Genomic DNA, 22,218 nt, shown 5'->3' on the forward strand with positions numbered 1-22,218 from the left:
AAACCCTTGAAACACTGTGCTCATGTGTCTCTCGTGGTGTTGAGAACATTCTGCCTCCATCCCCTTATACCCGTGTATCCTCTGTGGACCATGAAATTCTCGTCAAAAAGGCCCACATTTTACTCATTATTGCATGCCTGTGGTTCTTGGTGACCCCAGGATGCTGAATATATGTGTAATCTTTTATTAAATCTATTGTAGCTATCAAGAAACTCAGGCTGACAAAATGTCATAATCCTTATGCAATATCAGAAGAAAAATAAACCCCAAAATATAACTTTATAGTAATTTCTGAGTGGAAGTTCACATATCGTATGATTAACCATTTTAAAGTGAAAGACTTGGTGGCATTTATATATTCATAATATTGTGAAACTACCCTTTCTATCTAGTTCCAAAACAGTTGCATTATTCCAAAGTAAACCATTTACCCATTAAGTAATTTATTTCAATTCCTCCCACGCTCCAACTCTTAAAAACCTCCATCTGCATTCTGCCTCTGTGGATTTATCTAGCTACCTGGATGTTTGATATCAATAGAATTGTACATATGTTACCATTTGTTTCTGGCTTCCTTCACTTGGTAACATCTTTTCAAGGTTTATCTATGTTGTTATGTATTACAATATCTCACTCCTTTTCAAGGCTCAGTAATATTCCATTGTATGGATATAACACAATGTGCTTATTAATTCATCCACTGATGGACATTTGGGTTGTTTCCAGGTTTCTTTCTATTATTGCTGCTATAAGTATAAAGCACATGCACCTACTTAAGGACTTGTTTTTAATTCCTCTGGGTATACAACCAGGAGTAGACTTACTGGATTATATGTTAATTATATGTTTATACATAAAAGCTAAAGCTACAAAAGTTTTGGAAGGAAGCATATCTAAATCTTCATGATCTTAGAATAGGCAGTGGTTTTGAGACTTGACACCGAAAACACAAGAAACCAATAAATAAATAAATTGGACTTAATCAAAAAAACTTTTCTGTATCAAAAAAAAAAAAAAAAACAGGCCAGGCGCGGTGGCTCACATCTGTAATCCCAGCACTTTGGGAGACCGAGGCAGGCGATCACGAGGTCAGGAGATTGAGACCATCCTGGCTAACACGGTGAAACACCGTCTGTACTAAACAAAACACAAAAAATTAGCCAGGCATGGTGGCAGGCACCTGTGGTCCCAGCTACTTGGGAGGCTGAGGTGGGATAATGGTGTGAACCCGGGAGGTGGAGCTTGCAGTGAGCCGAGATCGTGCCACTGCACTCCAGGGCAACAGAGCAAGACTCTGTCTCAAAAATAAATAAATAAATAAATAAATAAATAAATAAATAAATAATAAAATAAAATAAACAATCAAAAAGGTGAAAAGATAAGCTACAGAATATTTGCAGGTTTTATATCAGATAAGGTCTAGTATCCAGAATATGGAAATAACTCTTATAAATTAAAATTAAAAATATCAGTTACCCAATTAAGAGTGGTCAATGAATTGAATAAATATTTATTCAAATAAAATATACAAATGGCCAATAAGCACATAAAAAGAAATTCAATATCATCAATCATTAGGGAAATCCAAGTCAAAACCACAATGAGATACCACTTCACAGTTACTAAGATGGTTATAAAAATAAATAAATAAATGAATAAACAAATAAATAGCACTTGCTAATGAGAATATTAGAAATTAGAACTGTATATTTTGCTCGTTTTACTGTATCCTGGCCTAGCAACTGTGGAGAAGAGTTTGTCAGTTCCTCAAATGTTAAAATAGAATTATATGTACATACCATTGTATTAGGTTGGTGCAAAAGGAATTGCAGTTTTTACCATTAAAAGTAATGGTAAAATCTTTTGATCAGACTGAAAGCTTGGTGTGTTTATCTTCAAATTATGCAATAAGATTTTTTTTGTAGCTTTCTGTGACTCTGATTTACACTCATTATTATTTTACCATTACTAAAAATAATGGTAAAAAGCCGCAATTACTTTTGCACCAACCTAATATTTCTTGCTATACATCCAAGAGAAGTGAAAACATATGTAAAACTTGTCTATGAATATTCATGGCAGCATTATCCACAATAGTCAAAAGTGGAAACAAGCCAACTGTCTGTCAACTGAAGAATGGATAAGCCAAATATTGTACATCCATACAATGCAATATTACTAAGTCATGAAAAAGAAATGAAGTACACGAAGGACATACTACATGAATGCACTTTGGAAATATTATACTCAGTGAAAGAAATCCGTTGAGGCCGGGTGCAGTGGTGGCTCACACCTGTAATCCCCGCACTTTGGGAGGCTGAAGCAGGTGGATCATGAGGTCAAGAGATCAAGACCATCCTGGCTAACACAGTGAAACCCTGTCTCTACTAAAAATACAAAAAAAAATAAGATGGGCATGGTGGCATGTGCCAGTAGTCCCAGCTACTCGGGAGGCCGAGGCAGGAGAATTGCTTGAACCCGGGAGGTGGAGGTTGCAGTGAGCCGAGATTGCGCCATTGCACTCCAGCCTGGGCAACAGAGTGAGACTCTGTCTAAAAAAAAAAAAAAAAAAAAAAAGAAAGAAATCAGTCGAATGACCACATGTATTAGTTTCCTTTTGTAATATATTATCACAAATGTCATGGTTTAAACAACACAAAATTATTCTCTTTCATTTCTAGAATTCAGAATTCAGTTTTAAGGAGCTAAAATCAAACATTTGTCAGGATCAGTTATTTTTCAAGGATCCCAAGGCAGACTCTGTGGATTGCCTCTCCCAGTTTCCAGAGGCTGTGGGCAATCCCAGGCTTGTGGCCACATTGCTCTAATCCCTGCTTCCTTCATCCCACCTTCTTCCTCTTTGACTTTGACCCTCTTGCCTCTCTTTTATAAGGTCCTTTATGATTACATAGGATGTGCCTGGGTGATCTAGGATCATCTCCCAAGCTCAAGATACTTAATCACAACTACAAAATCCATTCTTGCAATGTAAAGTAACACGCATTTACAAATTCCAGAGATTCAGCTGTGGGCATCTCTGGGGTCCATTACTCTTCTGTCACATTACACATTATACGATTCTTTTTGTTTTTGTTTTATTTCTCTTTTTGAGACAAGGTCTCACTTTGTCATCCAGGCTGGAGTGCAGTGGCAGGATCAGGGTTCACCACAACCTCCACTTCCTGGGCTCAAGTGATCCTCCCACCTCTGCCTCCTGAGTAGCTGGGACTATAGGTGTTCACCACCACAGCTGGCTAATTTTTTTTTTTTTTTTTGGTAGAGACGTGGCCTTACTATATTGCCCAGGATGGTCTCAAGCTCCTGGGCTCAAGCTATCCTCCTGCCTCAGCCTCCCACAGTACTCGGATTACATGCGTGAGCCATCACACCTGGCCTATGACTCTATGTATATGAAAAGTCCAGAATAGGTAAGTCCAGAGGCAGAATGAAGCTTAGTGGTTGTCAGAGCCTGGGCGGAGGGAGTAAGGGGCAGTGAATGATAATGGGTACAGGATTTCGTTTCTGAGCAATAAAAATGTTCTAAAATTGTGGTGATGGTTGCATGAATCTGTGAATATACTTATAAACACTAAATTGTGAATTGTGTAGTATGTTAATCATATTTCAATAAAGCTGTTTAAATATATATATGCAAACATTATGTTCTGATTTTGATCGGAATGTTTGTTTTCCACTTCTGCAATCATGCGAATTGCTCATTTAGTTTAGTGTTGGGTAATAATATGTATAAAAGTTTGGATGTATTTTAAGTAGATAATTACAATATGATGTTGATTCATCTAAAACACTTTTAAAGCATAATATGAATGATAAGCTGCTATTTTTAATTCTATAAGCCCATATTACAAGTTGGCGCTAAAATCTATATCCAGGAAGAGTAAGGTGGCTAGCACCTTTAAGCACCTTTAAATGATTCTAAAAAAGTTTTGTCATTCAGAGATCCTCAGCAAGTTTGCTGCAATAAAGCCAACCTTTAATAATAATAGTAATTATTATAACAATATCATTATTAATAACAGTATTGTTTGCATAATTTTATATTATTTTACTAATAACAGTAGTCACCACTTTTTTTTTTGTTGAGATGGAGTCTTGCTTTATCACCCAGGCTAGAGTGCAGTAGTGTGATCTCGGCTCACTGCAACCTTCGCCTACAGAGTTCAAGCGATTCTCCTGCCTCAGCCTCCTAAGTAGCTGGGATTACAGGCGTGCACCACCATGCCCAGCTAAGTTTTGTATTTTTAGTAGAGATGGGGTTTCACCACATTTGCCAGGCTGGTCTCAGACTCCTGACCTCAAGTGATCTGCCCACCTCAGCCTCCCAAAGTGCTGAGATTACAGGCGTGAGCCACTGCACCTGGCCAAATAGTCACCATTAATTGAACAATATCTACGTTCAATCCAGAACTTAGTGCTAACTACTTTACATACATTAATTGATCCACCCAACTGTCCTAGGAAATAGATTCTATTATTAATCCCAAATTACAGAAAATGAAATGGAGACTTGTAGAATGTAACTTACTCAAGATCACAAGGGGCAGCCCCAGGGGTGAAATTCAGGCTTCCCTGATTCTGAAGCGATGCTCTCCATCTCTAAGGCAATGCTGCGCAGGCCCTCTCGTGAGGTGTGTAGATGCGGCTCAGATGCCTGGACAGCCAGCTTGCTTCCCCCTACATCCAAGGGAGCCTAGGAGGAAGGTTTTGGCTTTGTCTCCAAGTGAAGCTTTCACACCATAACAAATCCACTGGGATCCTGGACAAAAATAAGACTGACACTTATTAAACAGCTTTTTCACGTTCTATTAGCCAACTGCACTGCAAAATCTGTACTCTGTTGTGAACTCACATTTTCACTATAGCCATGATGTTGTGACTGGCAATCTTATGGTGCAGTATTTTCATATTATGAAAAGCATCCATTTGTAAAATGTAGACACTAAATACATCAGTTGTGTCATCTTGTGTTTGCACTTCCCCTTGAATAGCAACTTTGACTTTCGTAGGTGTATGGTAGTCTCAGTTCTGTAAGTTCTGTGAATGTAAATTATGACAGATGTCAGTTAAAGTAAAAGTCCTCATGGAGTGGGGTGAATCTGGAAATACAGTGTGCTTGTTCACCCCAATAAGATCCATAGTTACGGTCATACACAAATACACACAACAAGGAGAACTCACTGAGCCTGGAGCCCTTGTCAGTCTCATCCCCTGAAAAAAAGATTCCTTTTCCATCCTGAGGCTAGGCTGAGCTCAGGTGACAAAGGAAAATCTCCTTGTCCCCATCAGAGAGTGGGAAAGCAGCACACACCTCTGTCCACACAAGTGAGCCAAGACCACGGGACACTCTCCAGTGAACCGGCATTGGAGTGGCTGAGGGCTGGACTCTCCACGCTGTGGAATTGCATGGGGATGTCACACACCGCGGGACAGGTAAAGGCTCAGCTAGAGAGCCCTCATGGCCCCCAAGTTTAGAAACATCTGCCAGACACCAACCCGCAAGCACAGCTCACAATAACCCTCAGCCAATGGCAGAGATGACTAATCCTGCCCCGTGATTTCATTGAACATTATGATATCTATAACTCAAACTCAGTATACCTTGTGTGCTCCACTTTGATTAGAAAGAGGCCAGTGTCTTTAAAGGAAATTCCAGCTCTTTCAAAATAAGTAAAATACTGACCAGGGCAGTCTTCAAATGCAAGCATTTAGTCCAGTTAAAAGAGAACTCATTGAAGCATTGATTTGAGTGGTGGTACTACTTTTATGTTTGTGGAAAGGATATTATTTCTAGGCTCTAAATAATTCATTGAACAGAATATGCAATAACTTCTAGTCATGAAAATTATTATAAATTTTAGTGCTATTTGATTTAACAACACATTAAAGCGTTTGCTGTCAACTACTATGTAGCTCTCAATTCTAAATAACAATGCTCATTTCCCTGAACTCCAACCTAGTGTTTCTATAAACTTAATATTTTGACAATCAGCATTCCATGTTTCAAAGACAGATATTCACTTTATATCTAATATTTCCCAAAGAAAAAAAATAGTTCACATTATCTGAGACTTAAATTTGTGTTTGTGTGTTGTCGTGTTTTTAAAACTAATGAGAAGGTCAAATAATTTAATGATAGCCTCATATCTCTTTTAATTTATATTTTAAAATTCAGGGCCTCACTCTGTTGCTCAGGATGGAGTGTAGTGGCACGATCATAGCTTGATGCAGCCTGGAACTCCTAGTCTCCAGTGATCCTCCCACCTCAACCTCCTGAGTAGCCAGGACTATAGACATACACCACTACACCCAGCTATTTGTTTAATTTCTTTTTTGTAGATACTAGGCCGTGGCTTCAAATGCCTTTAAGAAAGTTCAGTCTTCTCTGTCGGGCGCAGTGTCTCAGGCCTGTAATCCCAGCACTTTGGGAGGCCAAGGCAGGCGGATCACGAGGTCAGGAGATCGAGACCATCCTGGCTAGCACAGTGAAACCCCGTCTCTACTAAAAATACAAAAAATTAGCCAGGCGTGGTGGCACATGCTTGTAGTCCCAGCTACTTGGGAGGCTGAGGCAGGAGAATGGCATGAACCCAGGAGGCGGAGCTTGCAGTGAGCCGAGATCGCGCCTCTGCACTCCAGCCTGGGCAACAGAGTGAGACTCCGTCTCAAACGAAAAAAAAAAGAAAGTTCAGTCTGCTCTAGTGAAGGTTATGTGCAACCTTTCTCAGAGTTGAAAATATCTTGAATGCTACTGCCTGCTTGGCAAATAGCTTGAATAACCATTGAGATAAAAGCGAAAGACTAGAACACAATACAAACTATTTGCCCCAAAGTTACACCCAGAAACTCAAAGCATTAAAACAAATCCCCAGTGTTTCTACTTTACCTACGTGGAGACATTATACAATTTTAAACTTTTGACGAAAGCACTATAATTATAAAGCATATACCACAAAGAGTCATAACAATCAAACTGAAAGATTGGTGTGTTTATTTTCAAATTAAATAATAGGATTTTTTTGTAGCTTTCTGTGACTCTGATTTACATTTCTCGTTTCACTTAACTTGGATTTTCTTCCTCCATTGAGTGTCTTTCATTAAAAGTGTTCTTACCAATAGCACTAGGTTAGAGCTCAGGGAAATTTGCAGTGTCATAATCTGTAATTATAGGGAGTTAAACTTCTTTGGCATTCAAACAAAACTTGTCATTTGACAAAGTCAAATACCTGTCACAGTTTTAACCAGCATTAATTGTGACTTACAGATCGTTTGCAAGAGCATAACACAAAAGTAGCAACTGGGACTCTTTCCAAAGATGGAGTAAATTTATGACGCATTCGGTATTGACCAATTATTTATAAAGCCTATTAAATTTGTCAGTGCTACTGGTAGGAAAAGATTTGTTAAAACAACTAAGGTAAAATGCAATGAAATAGCTTAAGTCTCCTTATGAAATATTAATATCCATGAAATCTGGTAATCATAAGCCAGTATTTGCAATTTTGTTTGTGGATACTCTTAATTCAAGTGGTTGGTTGATAGGGGTTTCAGCTCTCATGACCAGGAGCGTCGAAAGCACAAAATGAAAAGAGCTGTGAATAATAAACATCAAATTCAGAATAAGGATTCTCTCATAGCGAAATAGCACAGTTTGGGAAGAGAGCTCAATAGGTTTGAACTCTACTTGCCCTATTACTAAAATCATTTTGGCCTGTCGGTGTTTCTATTTATTCTCATTCCTCAAAAGAGATTGTATAAAGGACTCTTTCTGGCTTAGACAAACAATGGGTAATAAGGACACCCATTTTCCAAAATGAGGTGATAGGCAACCACTTGCAAAGACTGTTAGTGAAAATTATGAGAGCATAGAAATGTTGATAGAAGAGTCCAAGCATTTGCACATTTCTTTAGAAAGTCATGTGTGTTCGTCAGTGCCAGTGTTACCCTCCCTAGGGGTAGCTTGGTGGGTTCTTTTCTCATAATCAGCAAAGTGGAGGATGCAGTTTTCTCATGATGTCATCAGCTAGAGGATGACACTGAGAAGAGGATTCAAGTGCAAATAATTTCTTTGGTCAGTATTATCAGAAAACACTGTAGGATTGTGAAGTAGTGAGAAAGAAAAGGGAAGAAGCTTTTAAAAGGAGTGCTATCAAGCTGGTCACCACTGTGGGGCAATCAGAGCTTAGACTCAGTGAGGAACATTTGGAAGGAGCATAGAATACACACCTGAGACTTATCTTCCCTTGACAATAGAGAAATGAAAGGAATGTATTCATCCACCAATTCGTGGTGACTCTTGACTCTAGGCATAAAGTAGGCATCCTGCTTGTTTCTCATTGTTTCTTCTAAAATATCACTAATCACTGTGTTTCGAAACACAAATTTCACCATTACCATCTATCTTTGTCTTAGTTATTGGTAGATGACACAAATGTCATCCTTCCTCATGCCATAAAGCTTTCAGTTCTTGGCTCCCCCTCCTCCTCCTCAACACTCTTCCATCATCATTCTTTGTGGTTCCAGTTTTCACATGAATAATCCTTTTACATGCATGTGTTTTCAGTTTATTTACCTCTCTTTAAACAATGTTTTCCTCCATCTTGTATCACTTATACGATCTCAGAATCATATCCTAGACGTCATCCTTGCTCATGATCATAATGGATACAATTTTGGGGAAAAAAGTTTTAAAGTAATACAGTATATTTCTATTGGATTAAAATAGAAATTGGATTAAAAAAAGAAAGTTAGTGATTTAAAAAAATTGGATTAAAAAAAGAAAGAAATATATACTTATGAGGTTTGGCCAGGTTTACCTCACTAACAAAGTTTGGATAGCAGTGATCTTTCCAAAGTGTCACTCAATCATATATAAGGTAGAAATGGTAAGGAAAATTTTGCACCCTGAACGAAGCATTACATATTACATTTTGGAAAAGTCTGCATGTCACAATATTCTGCTACCAAGAAAAACACAAATGTAAATAAACACATTTAGATAAATATGAACATGATGTTCCCCTTCAGCAGTTTTTCCTGCTGTCAGTCTCTGGCATATTTTCTAAAATGTTTTATCAAAATGTAAGCATCAGCCACTGTTTCTGATGGCCAGATAAATAAGTAGTACTAGGAAAAAAATCCAAAACAGTGATAACCGGTGCACTTTTTAAAGAAAACCATTCTTATGTTGTTTTGTAGCTGAAATTCCATTCTTTTACTTTAGAAATTCATTGACTATGTCAGAAAGAAGAGAAAGAAATCAGTCGGAACCAAATGTTTGGCTTAGTTTGTGAGAAAGAGAAACAGTAGTTAAAAACTGAATACGTGGACCAGGCACAGTGGCTCATGCTTGTAATCCCAGCCGTTTGGGAGGCCAAGACAGGTAGATCACTTGAGGCCAGGAGTTTGAGACTAGCCTGGCCAGCATGGCAAAACCCCATCTCTACTAAAATTACAAAAATTAGCCGGGTGTGGTGGTGCACACCTGTAATCCCAGCTACTTGGGAAGCTGAGGCAGAAGAATTTTTTTAACCTGGGAGGTGGAGATGGGATTGCAGTGAGCCAAGATTGTGTCATTGCACTCCAACCTGGGCAACAGAGTGAGACTCTGTCTCAAAAAAAAAAGAAAAAGAAAAATTGAATATACAGCCCTATGTATACTAAAAGGGGTGCATGCATTAGCTTGCATCTATCACATGGTATTACCTTTGTATAATCCTGTAAACACAGATCACAGAACTGAAAGAATGCACCCACAGTGTAATTAATTAGGGGAAATTCAATCTCAAACCAGAACCAAGTGCCTCTTCCAGTATTGATAGTTTTCCTGTCATAGGTAGCCTGGAATTAATACATGAATCAGTTTTCAGACCAGTTAACTCAGAATTGAACATTGTAGTGTGCACATGCATCTTACATAATGTGGCCAGGTGACTGCTAGCCATTTGGTAGCCATGGTCTTCACATTCTAGAAATCGCATTGATCTTGTGTATTAAACAACAGATGCTGTTTTAATTGAACACTTTTGTACTTTTGTAACACAAATTATTACCTATTATAAACAGGCACATATTAGGCAGCGCATATTAATTATTAAATCATCAAGATACATACTTATGAGGTTTGGCCGATATATACTCATGAGGTTTGGCCAGGTTTACCTCACTAGCAATTTATTATGGAAACATATCTAGGTTGGACATTTTTTGTTGTTCAAATCAGTAGAGTTTCATCTCTCAGGATTGGACTGTCTTTTCTCTGTCTCACTCTCTCTCTCTCTCGCTCGCTCTCTCTCACGTACAGTAAACCTTCACGTAACATCGTCAATAGGTTATTGCAAACTGTGACTTTAAGTGAAATTACATCTAATACAGGCAATCTTTTTTTACCAATGTTATAATGAAAAGATGTTGAAGGAAATGATGTTATCTGAAGGTATGATGTAATATATTATATATATGTATTTTTATATATGCTTTATATATTTTGTTATATATCTACTTATATATTTTATGTTATTTATATATTTTGTTATATATGTATATGTCTGTGTATTTATATATGTTTATATATGTATATATTTTCTTATTTGTTTTGTTATATATATGTATTTGTGTATATGTGTATATGTATATGTTTAGATGTTTATCAGTTACTGAGTGCTCAAATACATATCAGAAATCTTGCATCTCTGACTTTGTGTGACTTTTGTGTGACTTTTTATGATTTTCTGATTTTGTGGCTTTTACAGTTGCAAGCCCCAGAAGACCACATCGGTCCAACTTAAATATAAAAGAGAATTCCTTGGCTTGCGCGTTTGAAAAGCCCGAAAGACACTTAGATCAGCCTGGTGGATCCACGGGCTCAGCTATCGCTATGGGGCCTCTAATCTTTGTCACTTGCTTAGGTCAATTTTTCCATGTTGACTCCCTTTTCGGGAAGGTTTTCTCCATGGCCTGCAAAGATTGCTTCCCATAGATCCAGGCTAAATGAATTTACAGCGATCAGACCCAGACATCCTCATCCACAGCACTGAGTGTCTTAGATGTGGATTCTGACTGGCCTCCCAGGTCACATGCCCGTCCTGTTGCGCCACTGGTACCAGCAGCTGGAGCAGTCTCATGGCTCCACAGAGTTGATGTGTGGAGTCAGGGTGTGGAGCTGCAGGACAGTCTCAGAGTTGACGTCATAGATTCTGGAACTGGCCTTTTGGGACTCAGATCTAGCTGTATAATCTGAGGCAAGCCAGCAAATCTCTCTGTGCCTCAGTTTCTCTGTTGGTAAAATGGGGAGACTTACTTTACAAGGTTGTTGTGAGAATAATTTGGGTTAATATTTGAAAAAGCACTTAGAATAATATAGAGCACATAGGTAGGGCTAGGGAAAATGTTACTAATGAATGAAAGCACATATTTCACAACCACATTAGAATGACATGGAATTGGAATCTAAAAATAAAATGTTCATGATGCGAAGTAATTAAAGTATTGTTCTCTCAATGCTGTCATTGATTATGTCATCAAAACACTTGTGTGAGTTTGACTTATCATTATATCCATTTAACAGATGAGGAAGCAGAGGCTTCCTAACTACAGGCTAGTTGCACAAAGACACATAACCAGCCATGAGCAGAGCTGAGACACAAACCTAGGTTACATGAAATCTAATTTTATGCACAAAATACCACCTTAAACTGCCTGAGCCTCCTGATGCCCAAATCTTGGAAGCAATTTCTGTAAGGAAAATACATGTCCTTATTAAAGCAACAACTAAAAACATAGTCAAAACCTCAATATAAGCAATCTTCCCCTCTTTCTAAGAATACATTGATAGCACAAGTATCACTGCAAACAGAGCTGGGTTCTCAGCTCCACAGAGCCAGGTGAGGACAGTCTCACAAACTGCTCTTTGCTTTGCTGACAATTTCAGTTCAAATTCTTAGAGACGATTCGGCTTGGAGAACATCAAGTGTCATAGCAAATGGAGAAATCGGTGAGATCCCACATACTGGATTCTAATTTCCCATTTTTTTTAATGCTTATTAACATGAGGGTAAGAAAATATTCATTAAAAGACTCAATTCTATGGAATATTTTAATAGAAATCTTTTATCATCAAATTTGAATATTGGAGGAGTCTTTAAATGTCCATGAGTTCAGACTCTTGGCATTGTCAAGCATAACATATTTTATATATGTGAGATAATAATAAACTGAAGTAATATCATTAACTATAGGTCCAAATGGCCCCGCATTATACAAAAATGAATATAGCTATAAGCCATTTAGGAAAATATTCTAAACTATGTTTGAGATCAACTTCTTACCCCTCTAATTCTCAAAATACTTAGAAGAAAATCTGTAATTTATTCTTTGGATAATTTTAATTTTTAAGAATCACAATTTCCTAATTATTATTTTTAACCAATGTACTGATTTAAAACAGATTTTCTCACAAGGAAGTAGAAATAGTTTTTAAACATTTGTATTTAAAAAGGTTATGAAAATAATGTATGAATAATCCCAGATTCAACTTATTTAAGTTATATAGTTTTGTCTTTTAGATAAAGAATAGTTTATGAAAAAAATTTCTCTCTCTCTTTTTGTCTTAAGAACCTAGTTTCTGGGAGGTGTCCAAAGGTAGGAGGAGGGGGGCTTTTTTTCAAGAATAATTAACATTCTGTGTTTCACTCTATATTAGTTATTACAGGTGTTTCTTGTTTCTGTAGCTAGATATTCACGACCGGGCTAGAAATGGCTGCAGAATTTGTTCTGTGAAGGGCCGGCTGAGGCAGCCATCTGGTAACATCACCCGGTAACATCATCCGGTAACACCATCCGGTAACATCATCCGATAACATCACCTTCAGACATCCCAGGGGTGTCTTTCTGTGTTACCTCCATTCCTCTCCTTTCCTAAAAATCTTCTAAACTGTGGGTTTATAGGGGTCGAGTTTGTGATGTGCATAACCAAATCCCGGTTACATGATTATCTTTTGTAAATTCCAAGAATGCCCCTCTTAGCCTGAATCAACAACTATCAGACAGATTTAGGGATTTGTTCTGCATCCAGAATGTAGACTTTTCTACACTGTTCAGCCTGCACTACATACCAGGACCCACGAATTTTGCAGCAACCAGCCTTAATTTTTCTGAAAATACCTTTCTTGCCACTATTTATTGATTCATTTAGCTCAGCTCACAGCAGATGGAATGTCTAATCAAGAACCTCATAGACAAGATGATGGAGGGGACGGCACATCACATGGCACAGGATGATGTTCTCGGCTTTCTTGTGGATGTAAAGAAACGCTTAGCTGTTTCCTTCTCATCCAGAGAAAATAAAGTACAGGGCATGCACAAAATCGAAATGAAACCAAACATATTTGTTTAAAGGATAGCCTCTACTCGTGAATAAAGTTGATTCTTTGTGGTGTAGAGAAGTTATCCAGCACTCCTGGGGTAAACGCCGAACAAGGACACTAGCATCTTTCTCCTTTGACCTTCATCACGCAGGCACTCAGGAAGATTCTTCCATCTTTATGTGCTTTACTCTTCCTACTTGCAAAAGGAGAGCAATCATGCTGCCTGTCTGCTCAGGTGGCCTTTTGAGGATAAATGAGAAGAGAGAAGGCATTTTCCTGCCAGAACTATTGTTTGACTCTGCACTCCTTTTTTGCAGCTCCCAGGTTGAGGGTCATCTTTGGCACTACTTGCCTCATCTCTTTCTACGTTGAATCTCTTGGCAGTGAGAAAAGCTGCTATCTTGTATCTCATAGGAACATCGACCCATCTGGTTCCTAAAGCTCTACTGTGTTCCCTTGGCCCTGCCATGTCTAAAACCCTAGTTGCAAAATCTGAGTTCCATTTCAGATGTCACCGCCCATTCACTGGGTAATTCAGCCTTTATAATTTTCAGTCTCTACAGTTTTAAAATAGGGATATTAATATATGTATTGCTTGTTATGTAGATTAATAAGAAAGTCATATTTTGTGGAGTGTCCAGATGCACTAGACATTAATTAAGACATGAGTATGTGAAGACACGTTAAGAAATGAAAATTGCAGGCTGGGTGCCATGGCTTATGCCTGTAATTCCACATTTTGGGAGGCAGAGTCAGGCAGATCACTTGAGGTCAACAATTCGAGACGACCCTGGCCTATATGGCAAAACCCAGTCTCTACTAAAAATACAAAAATTTGCTGGGTGTGGTGGTGCATGCCTGTAGTCCCAGCTACTCAGGAAGCTGAGGTGGGAGAATCTCTTGAACCCACAAGGCTGAGGTTGCGGTGAGCTGAGATCATGCCACTGCATTCCAGCCTGAGTGACAGAGCTAGACCCTGTCTCAAAAATAAAAAAAAAGAAAAATTTTAAAAAAGAAAAGAAAACTGCTACGTGCATGTTTCAACATATCACCCTGGAATGTCTTCTGATTTTCTATTTTTAAAGAGAGGTATTCTTCGGAAAATGGCACATGGCTGTAAAAGGGCCAAGATTCTATTGAAATCTCACCCAATAAAACATAGCATATTAATTTCTTGCCAACCTGAGAGCATTTGTGTCCAAAGAAGACTTCTCAACATAAGACTTTGGGGAGTTACCATTAATCTGTTAGAACTGACCTCTGACATCAAACTTACAATCACTTTTGTAATACAGAAAGCTGAAAAGGAAAATGAACCTGGGCTTGACTCTGGGATATATTTGTTAGTGATATCATTCACACTGTCTATAGATGAAAGATAGCAGCAACTACTTTATAAGGTAGTTAAGAGAGTGAAATACACTAAAAAGAATGGCACTGTTCAATTAACAGAGGCTGTTTCTATTAACATTAACATTAAACTGTACTTTTTCCCCACTGTTTGCATGTAGATTTGAGTATAGAAAGAGAACACTTAATGTCTTATTTATTTATAAATGATAATATATTTCTCTATCAAGTATCCATCTGAATACGTATGGAGACTGTCCTCTGTGTGACTGTCAGGGTTCTAGGCTGTTTGTGACTTGTTACTCAGCTATCCCTTGTTTGTTGCCATTATCTACCTAGTTCAAGAAGACTTTTTCCTTCCTCTTAGGTCCAGGTCCCAGGAGATACACACATCATTTCTTATTCACGTCTCATTGGCCACAACTGAGTCAAATGATCACATCCAGCTCCAATGGAGGCTCAGAAATATCTATTTCTGAGAGACGCCAGACAAAACATTGGACATTCTATTCAAGTAAGAAGAAAAGAATAACTATAAGGGAAAATCTCATCTCTGTTACAATTGTACACCAGTGTCGAGTACATGGTTAATGTATATATGTTGAATTAATTATTATACCACTGCTAAAATTATGTTTAACATTTGATATTAAAATAGTATTTTCTGTGTTAAACAAATAAAAACCTGCATTACCATCTGACAGGAATTTCCTAGGATGAACATATTTCACTAAATTTAATCATATAAGATTTATTTCATAATTATGGAAAACCTATGATCTCAAATGGTGCTGCTGCAATTTCTGGGGTGTCCCATTAGGAGCTGCTAGGGTAATGGTAGAGCTAATCAATATTATTCCAAACTATGGTTCACAAAACTCAGAACCTTTACAAATGAGTTAACTTATTATAATCATTCAATAATTATTTTCATCATGTGTCCTTTTCACATACAATTGACATAGGTACCACTATGCTTTATTCTATGATTTTTAAATTATGGAAACTAGGAAATCAGCTGAGTACAACTCAACCTCATAATTGGCAATGCTTTTGAAATTTACACATTAAATGCGTGAGCAGAAGAGCAGCTGATGTGTTTTCTGAGTTTATTCTCAAAAGTCAGACACCCATGTCAAATGTTCTATTTTAAAAGATGCAAAGAAGCTATTTCATGAATAAAATCTGCATTTTACATCTAAACACACACTCTTATATACTCCACAGCTTTTTTAAAAATTGTGATTGTTAATGCAAAATTTAATTTGTTTTCTAAATTAACGATGATTGTTTCTCTAAATTCAGGAAGATGTTCTCGGAATTCAGAGGCTATTTTGAAGACAATATAGCATCTTTAAATGGGGGAAATTATTCTCTATAAAAGAATGTGTAACTAGGAAATGGAATTGCCTATCTGCTACCACATGTAATTATTTTGTTAAAAATAAGAACAAAAACAGCTATTTGCTTAACTAAAACCATGTGATAACTTTCAGATAAGTATTTTACTTAAAGCTCTATATTCCCTAAAGGAAAAACAAAGTCAGAAGTATTTGTGTAATACCTACATTAGAGTCAAGTTGTCAAGTTTAATATCCCAATTTCTTACCCAAAAACAAAATTTGCAAATACAAATCAATAATCTGTTCCACTTACAAAATTGTCTTTAGAATTACAAGTTGATATTAAATAACAAATGTATTATTCACTCCTTAAAAATACATTCAAAGGCCAGGTAAGGAGGCTCATGTCTGTAATCCCAGCACTTTAGGAAGCTGAGAAAGGAGAATCTCTTGAGGCCAGGAGTTCAAGACTAGCCTGGGCAACATAAGGGGATCCTGCCTCTACAAAAAGTACAAAAATTAGCCAGGCATGATGGCTGATACCTTTAGTTCCAGTTACTTGAGAGGCTAAGGTGGGAGAACTGCTTGATCCTGGGAGATTGAGGCTATGATTGTACCACTGAACTAGAGCCTGGGTGACAAAGAAAGACCCTGTTTAAAAAAAACATGCACTCAAAAGAGTTAGCTCAAGCACCTGGTAGTATCCACTGTATAAAAAGCACATGATGATCCAGCAATCCCACCTCTAAGTGTGTATCCAAAGGAAATGAAATTAGCATGTTGAAGATGCAGCTGCACTTCCACTTTTACTTCTGCATTGTTTACAAATAGCCAAGATATATGAACAATATAATATAGATAATATAAACATATAGAAATATAATATAATTATCTTTATAATATAAACAATATAAATTTCCGTCAATGGATGAATGAATAAAACATTGTGTGTGTGTCTGTGTGTCTGTGTGGGTGTGTCCACACAGGGGAATACTATTAACCTATAAAAAGAAGGAAATTCTGCCACTTGTAACAACATGGATGAACCAGGAGGATGTATGCTGAGTGAAATTAACCAGACACAGAAAGACAAATCGTGCATGAACTCACTCCTCTGTGGAATTTAAATAGTGGAGACCATAAAAGCAAAGAGTAGAATGATGGTTGCTAGGATCTGGGGAGAAGGGGACAGTAAGGGGTCAATCATGGGGTACAAAGTTTCACTCCTGAAAGATGAATAGGTTCTGGACATCTAATGTAAAACGATGTGACGATAGGTAACAATACTGTGTTGCATATTTCATATTTGCAAGAGGGTAGCCACTCCATCCATCTGCCAACTTACTAGGTTTTTCTGCACGTTGAGTGTAGAGACGGTTTTGTTCTTTGTGTGTTTAGTGCTTCTAATACAGCATTTAACAGAGAGTGGGGCTTGTATCAGCCAGGATGGATCAGGTCACGCTAAACAAAATCAAATTATCAGTGGCTTGTAATAACAAAAGAGTATTTTCAATCATGTTCAATGACGAACATGAACTAATGGGGTTAGGAAACTCTGTTCTCAGAGATACTCAGGGAATCAGGATGATAAAGAGTGAATCTTAAGACAAGCTGTCAGAGCCACAGTGCAGAGAAGAAAGGTAAAAAGCCAGGGGCAAGCAAAGAATGCTTCCGGTTTTACCATCTCAAACATTCACATGCTCGCACCTAAGGAGTCCAATCAGACAATCTCCTGTTCTCACAAGAAGAGGAGAACTGTGTATTTGTGCACGGTATTAAGTGGGCTTCGGTGCTCAACAAATACTTGCTGAATGAAAGAATTATAGATTACTGCAAAAACCACAATTACTTTTGCACCATCCTAATAATTAGAGTAGGTGCTAACTTCAAATTTAATTATTTAAAAATATATATTAACTATTTACTCTGTACCAGAAAGTCTAGTAGGCATTAGGTAATGAATATTAAACCAAATAATCAAATGTCCTAGTAGGAGAAAACTATTATTATGATTCCACCTAGGCTGGATGTACTGACTCATGCCTATAATGTCAGCACTCTGGGAGGCCAAGGTGGATGGATCACTTGAGCCCAGGAGTTTGAGACTAGCCTGGACAACACAGAGAGACTCCTGTCTTTATGAAAAATGCAAAAATTAGGTGAGTGAGGTGGTGCACACCTGTGATCCTGGTCACTAAGGAGGCTGAGGCAGGAGGATCACCTGAGCCCAGGGAAGTCAAAGCTACAGTGAGCTATGGTGGTGCCACTGCCCTGCAGCCTTGGTGGTAGAGTGAGACTGTCTCATTAAAAACAAAACAAAAAAAGATATCCACATAAATGTGAACCTTATCACTCACCATTTCATAGTGAATTATGCAACTTTCAGTTTTAGCAGGTGGCCATAATAATACAAAAATATCTTCGGCCTTCTTGCTGGACCTGTGACAGGGATGCCTGGTTTACTTGGCATGCCACACTCACCCCCTCGCAGGAGGGAGCACGTGAGCGAGCAAGTGCAGGGTCCAGCTGGCTGGTCCTGCAGGGCCTGCGGTGGCACCTAGGTGGGGGTGTCTGTGGCCCTGAAGCCCAAGAGGAGGTGTTACGGTGCTCTTTTAGCTCTGCCGTCTCTGGACGGCAGCGTGTTAGCAGCTCAGTTGGTACCTCGCCTCATTGCATGAGTCAGCTGTCCTCTGCCAGTGAGGGCAATGGGCCAGTGTGACAGCCTTTTTGGGTACCTGCACTTGGTGAGTCCCAAACTCTTGTCCTGCGTTCAAGAAGAATGAGGTCACACAGACAATTGAAGGTTAGTGAAAGTGGAGAATTTAACTGAGCAATGAAAACTGCTCTCAGCAGTGAGAGAGCTGGAGAGAGGATGTGAAGGGCAGGTTCTCTTCCCCGATATCCCGACATCTCCTTCAAGGTCCGGCCATCTCTCTCGAGGTCCAGCCGTCTCTCCCACTACTGACTGAGTCTGGGGTCTTCACAGGCACAGGATGGGGTTGGGGCAGGCTGTAGGTAATTTTGGAAAAGGCAACATTGGATCGGTAAAAAGGCGTGATTCAGAAAGAACCAATCGGGAGAGAGTGGGCAAACAGGAATAGAAGATCTCACGTTGGGCCAGAGGTTCCAGGCTGATTTTTTTTTTTTTTTGGCTTGAAGGTGTGGTTTCACTGGGGATCCACCCCTGTTTGCCTAGAATTTCTCTGCCTCCTGCCTCTATGAATAATTTGAAAAGAAGGAATTATATGCAGGACAACATTTTTTAATATGTATAATTTTTATTATTACCAATAAGCAAACCTGTTACTTACAACTTGGGCTCAGCAGTTTTCTGCACATCAAAATGTGATGAGAAACTTTGTGGGAGTTGTCATTTTTTAAAAGCACAGTGTCGAATTCATACCCACCAAAACAGAAAGTCTACAGTCAGGCATTTGGGTTTTGAAAATGCTCTCCTATAGATTAAAAGTGCCATAGAGACAAGACACTCTTCTGTCAATTTGCTTCTCTGTCCTGTGTGTGTGGCAGATAAATATTTGTGATTGATTAAAGTGCACTCCTGGTTAATAACCTCTGATGAATGGAATGCCCCCAAGATTGTAAGCAAATGCCATGTCATCAAGGAGATTGCTGAGCTGCAGGGATGTCAGAAAAGGAAATTTCCTGGGTTCTTCTCCCCAGTCTCCATGCAGATGGAGAAGGGCAGGTTGGAAGAATAAGAGGCCTTATGAAATGTTGCTCTCTGACCACAAGAACCTACAAAACAACCATCTTAGTATGTTTATTAAGCCTCCTGACCCACATGGAAGGGCTTAATAAACATACTAAGATGGTGCCCATGACAGCCTGCATTCAAGTCCCTTCTGGAGCACTGGAGCATAAGAGGCTGGCAGACATGTCACATGTTTTTTTAGGAGGCACTCTGCTGCCTCTGCCCACATCCCATTGCTAAAAGTCAGTCTATGGCCACGCCCAACATCACTAGGAAAGAAAGCACTTTTGTCCCCTGTAATAGCAGAGAGGAGGACTATTTGCTGAATAATCTTCCACGTGATAATAATCATCATTATTATAATGATGACTGTCATTATCTGTCACGATTATTAACCACAATCATTAATAAGAGCATCTCTCCTTTCCATCTCACAGCCCTCATCATCTGCTTCATGCTCCTCTCATGTCCACTCAGGTTCAGTGGCACCAAATCACTAGTGAATACAAGGGGCAGAAGGAGCAGGTTTTTGCCATTTTTCTAACATATGATGCAATCTGTCAAAATGGCCAGCTTACAGATAGCCCCCAGGAAATGTGTGATGGATGAGTGGATCAACATTGTTCTTAGAATATCCAAAGGAAGTACAGAAAATACATATTTGTGTAATTATATAATTGAGTACATATAGCATGTGTATAGAAATAACATATATATGTATGTATTGTATGCTTACATAAATGTATATGCATATATGTACGTGTATATACACTTGTATGTATACATTGTGTATGTATGTTTATATTTATATATAGTGTGTATATATGTATGTATACATGTGTGTTTATATATAGGCATGGGTATGTGTATACACATGTATGTGTGTAAACATTCGTACACATACGTGTCTGTATATAGGTATGTGCACTGTGTGTATATAGGTATGTGTATTGTGTATATCTGCGTATATATATGTGTGTATATATGTATGTGTGTATATGTGTACATGTATATGTATGTACACTTTTGTATGTGTGTATGTATGCATGTGTATATTTATTTATGTGTATATATGTATGCACATATATAATTATGTTTATATATGTATGCATGTGTGTATATATGCATGTGAATGCACATGTGCATGCATGTGTATATATCTCTGTGTTTATATAAGTACGTGTGTGTAGATGCATATACATATATTTGTGTGTATGTATATATGTATGTGTATTTGTGTGTGTCTCTGTGTATGTGTTTGTGTGTGTGTGTTTGGTTGTGTATTAATGTGTTCAATACTTTCAGGAAGCGTTTTATTGCTGGAGTCAGCGCCTCCTTTGTCTGATGTTTTATGATGTCTTAGCCAGGATGGCTGTTAGAACTCAGAAGAAAAAGAGTTCATAAGGAAGGAATGGTTGCTGGGCTTAATACCTAGGTGATGCAATGATCTCTGCAGTAAACCACCATGGCACACCTCCATGTAACAAACCTGCATATCCTGCACATGTACCCCTGAACTTAAAATAAATGTTGGAAAATAAAAATAAAGAATTGCTATCAGTGACAATGGTGGTGAAGCTGGTTATGTCTGTGTTGGCTCATGTACCTACCTTAAAACCGACAACTGCGCAAAACTGCTCAGTGCAAAATGAAGAGTTACGTGCTGAGAAGGGAGGCATAAGCCACTGATGAGTACAAAACTGCTAAGAAAGCTCTCATTTTACCCTTATCTTGTCCTGATGACCTTTACAGAACACTTGTTGCCAAGGATACTTAGGCACATCAATAAAACTAGAGAAGAAAAGGTATGATAAAATAGAATAATGGAAAATTAAGTTACCAAAAAAAAAAGCAATTTTATCCAATAATAATGGGACAAAGACTATAACAGACACCTCACCAAAGAAAACATATGGATGGCGAATGAGCATAAGAAAAGACCCTTTACATCATATATCATCAGGGAAATGCAAATTAAAACAACAAAGAGATCTATTACACACCTATTAGAACTGTCAATATCCAGAACACCGATAACACCAAATGCTAGTGAGAGGGTAAAGCAACAAATCCTCTCGTTATTCATGGTAATGCAAAATGGTATGCTCTATTTGAAAGAGAGTTTGGGGCCTCTTACAAAACTAAGCATACTCTTACTATACAATCCAGTAATCATGCCCCTTGGTATTTACCCAAAAAAGCTGGAAACTTATTTCCGCATAAAAACCTGCATATGGATGTTTATAGCAGCTTTATTCATAATTGTCAATATTTAGAATCAATCCAGATGCCATTTAGTGAGTGAATGGATAAACTGTGGTATAGCCTGACCAGGCAATATTAATCAGTGCTGAAAAGAAATGAGCTATTAGACCATGAAAATACCTGGAAGAGCCTCATAAACATACTATTAAGGAAGCCAGTCTGAAAA

The sequence above is a fragment of the Symphalangus syndactylus genome, chromosome 13, assembly GCF_028878055.3.
Source record: "Symphalangus syndactylus isolate Jambi chromosome 13, NHGRI_mSymSyn1-v2.1_pri, whole genome shotgun sequence".
Taxonomy (NCBI): Eukaryota; Metazoa; Chordata; class Mammalia; order Primates; family Hylobatidae; genus Symphalangus; species Symphalangus syndactylus.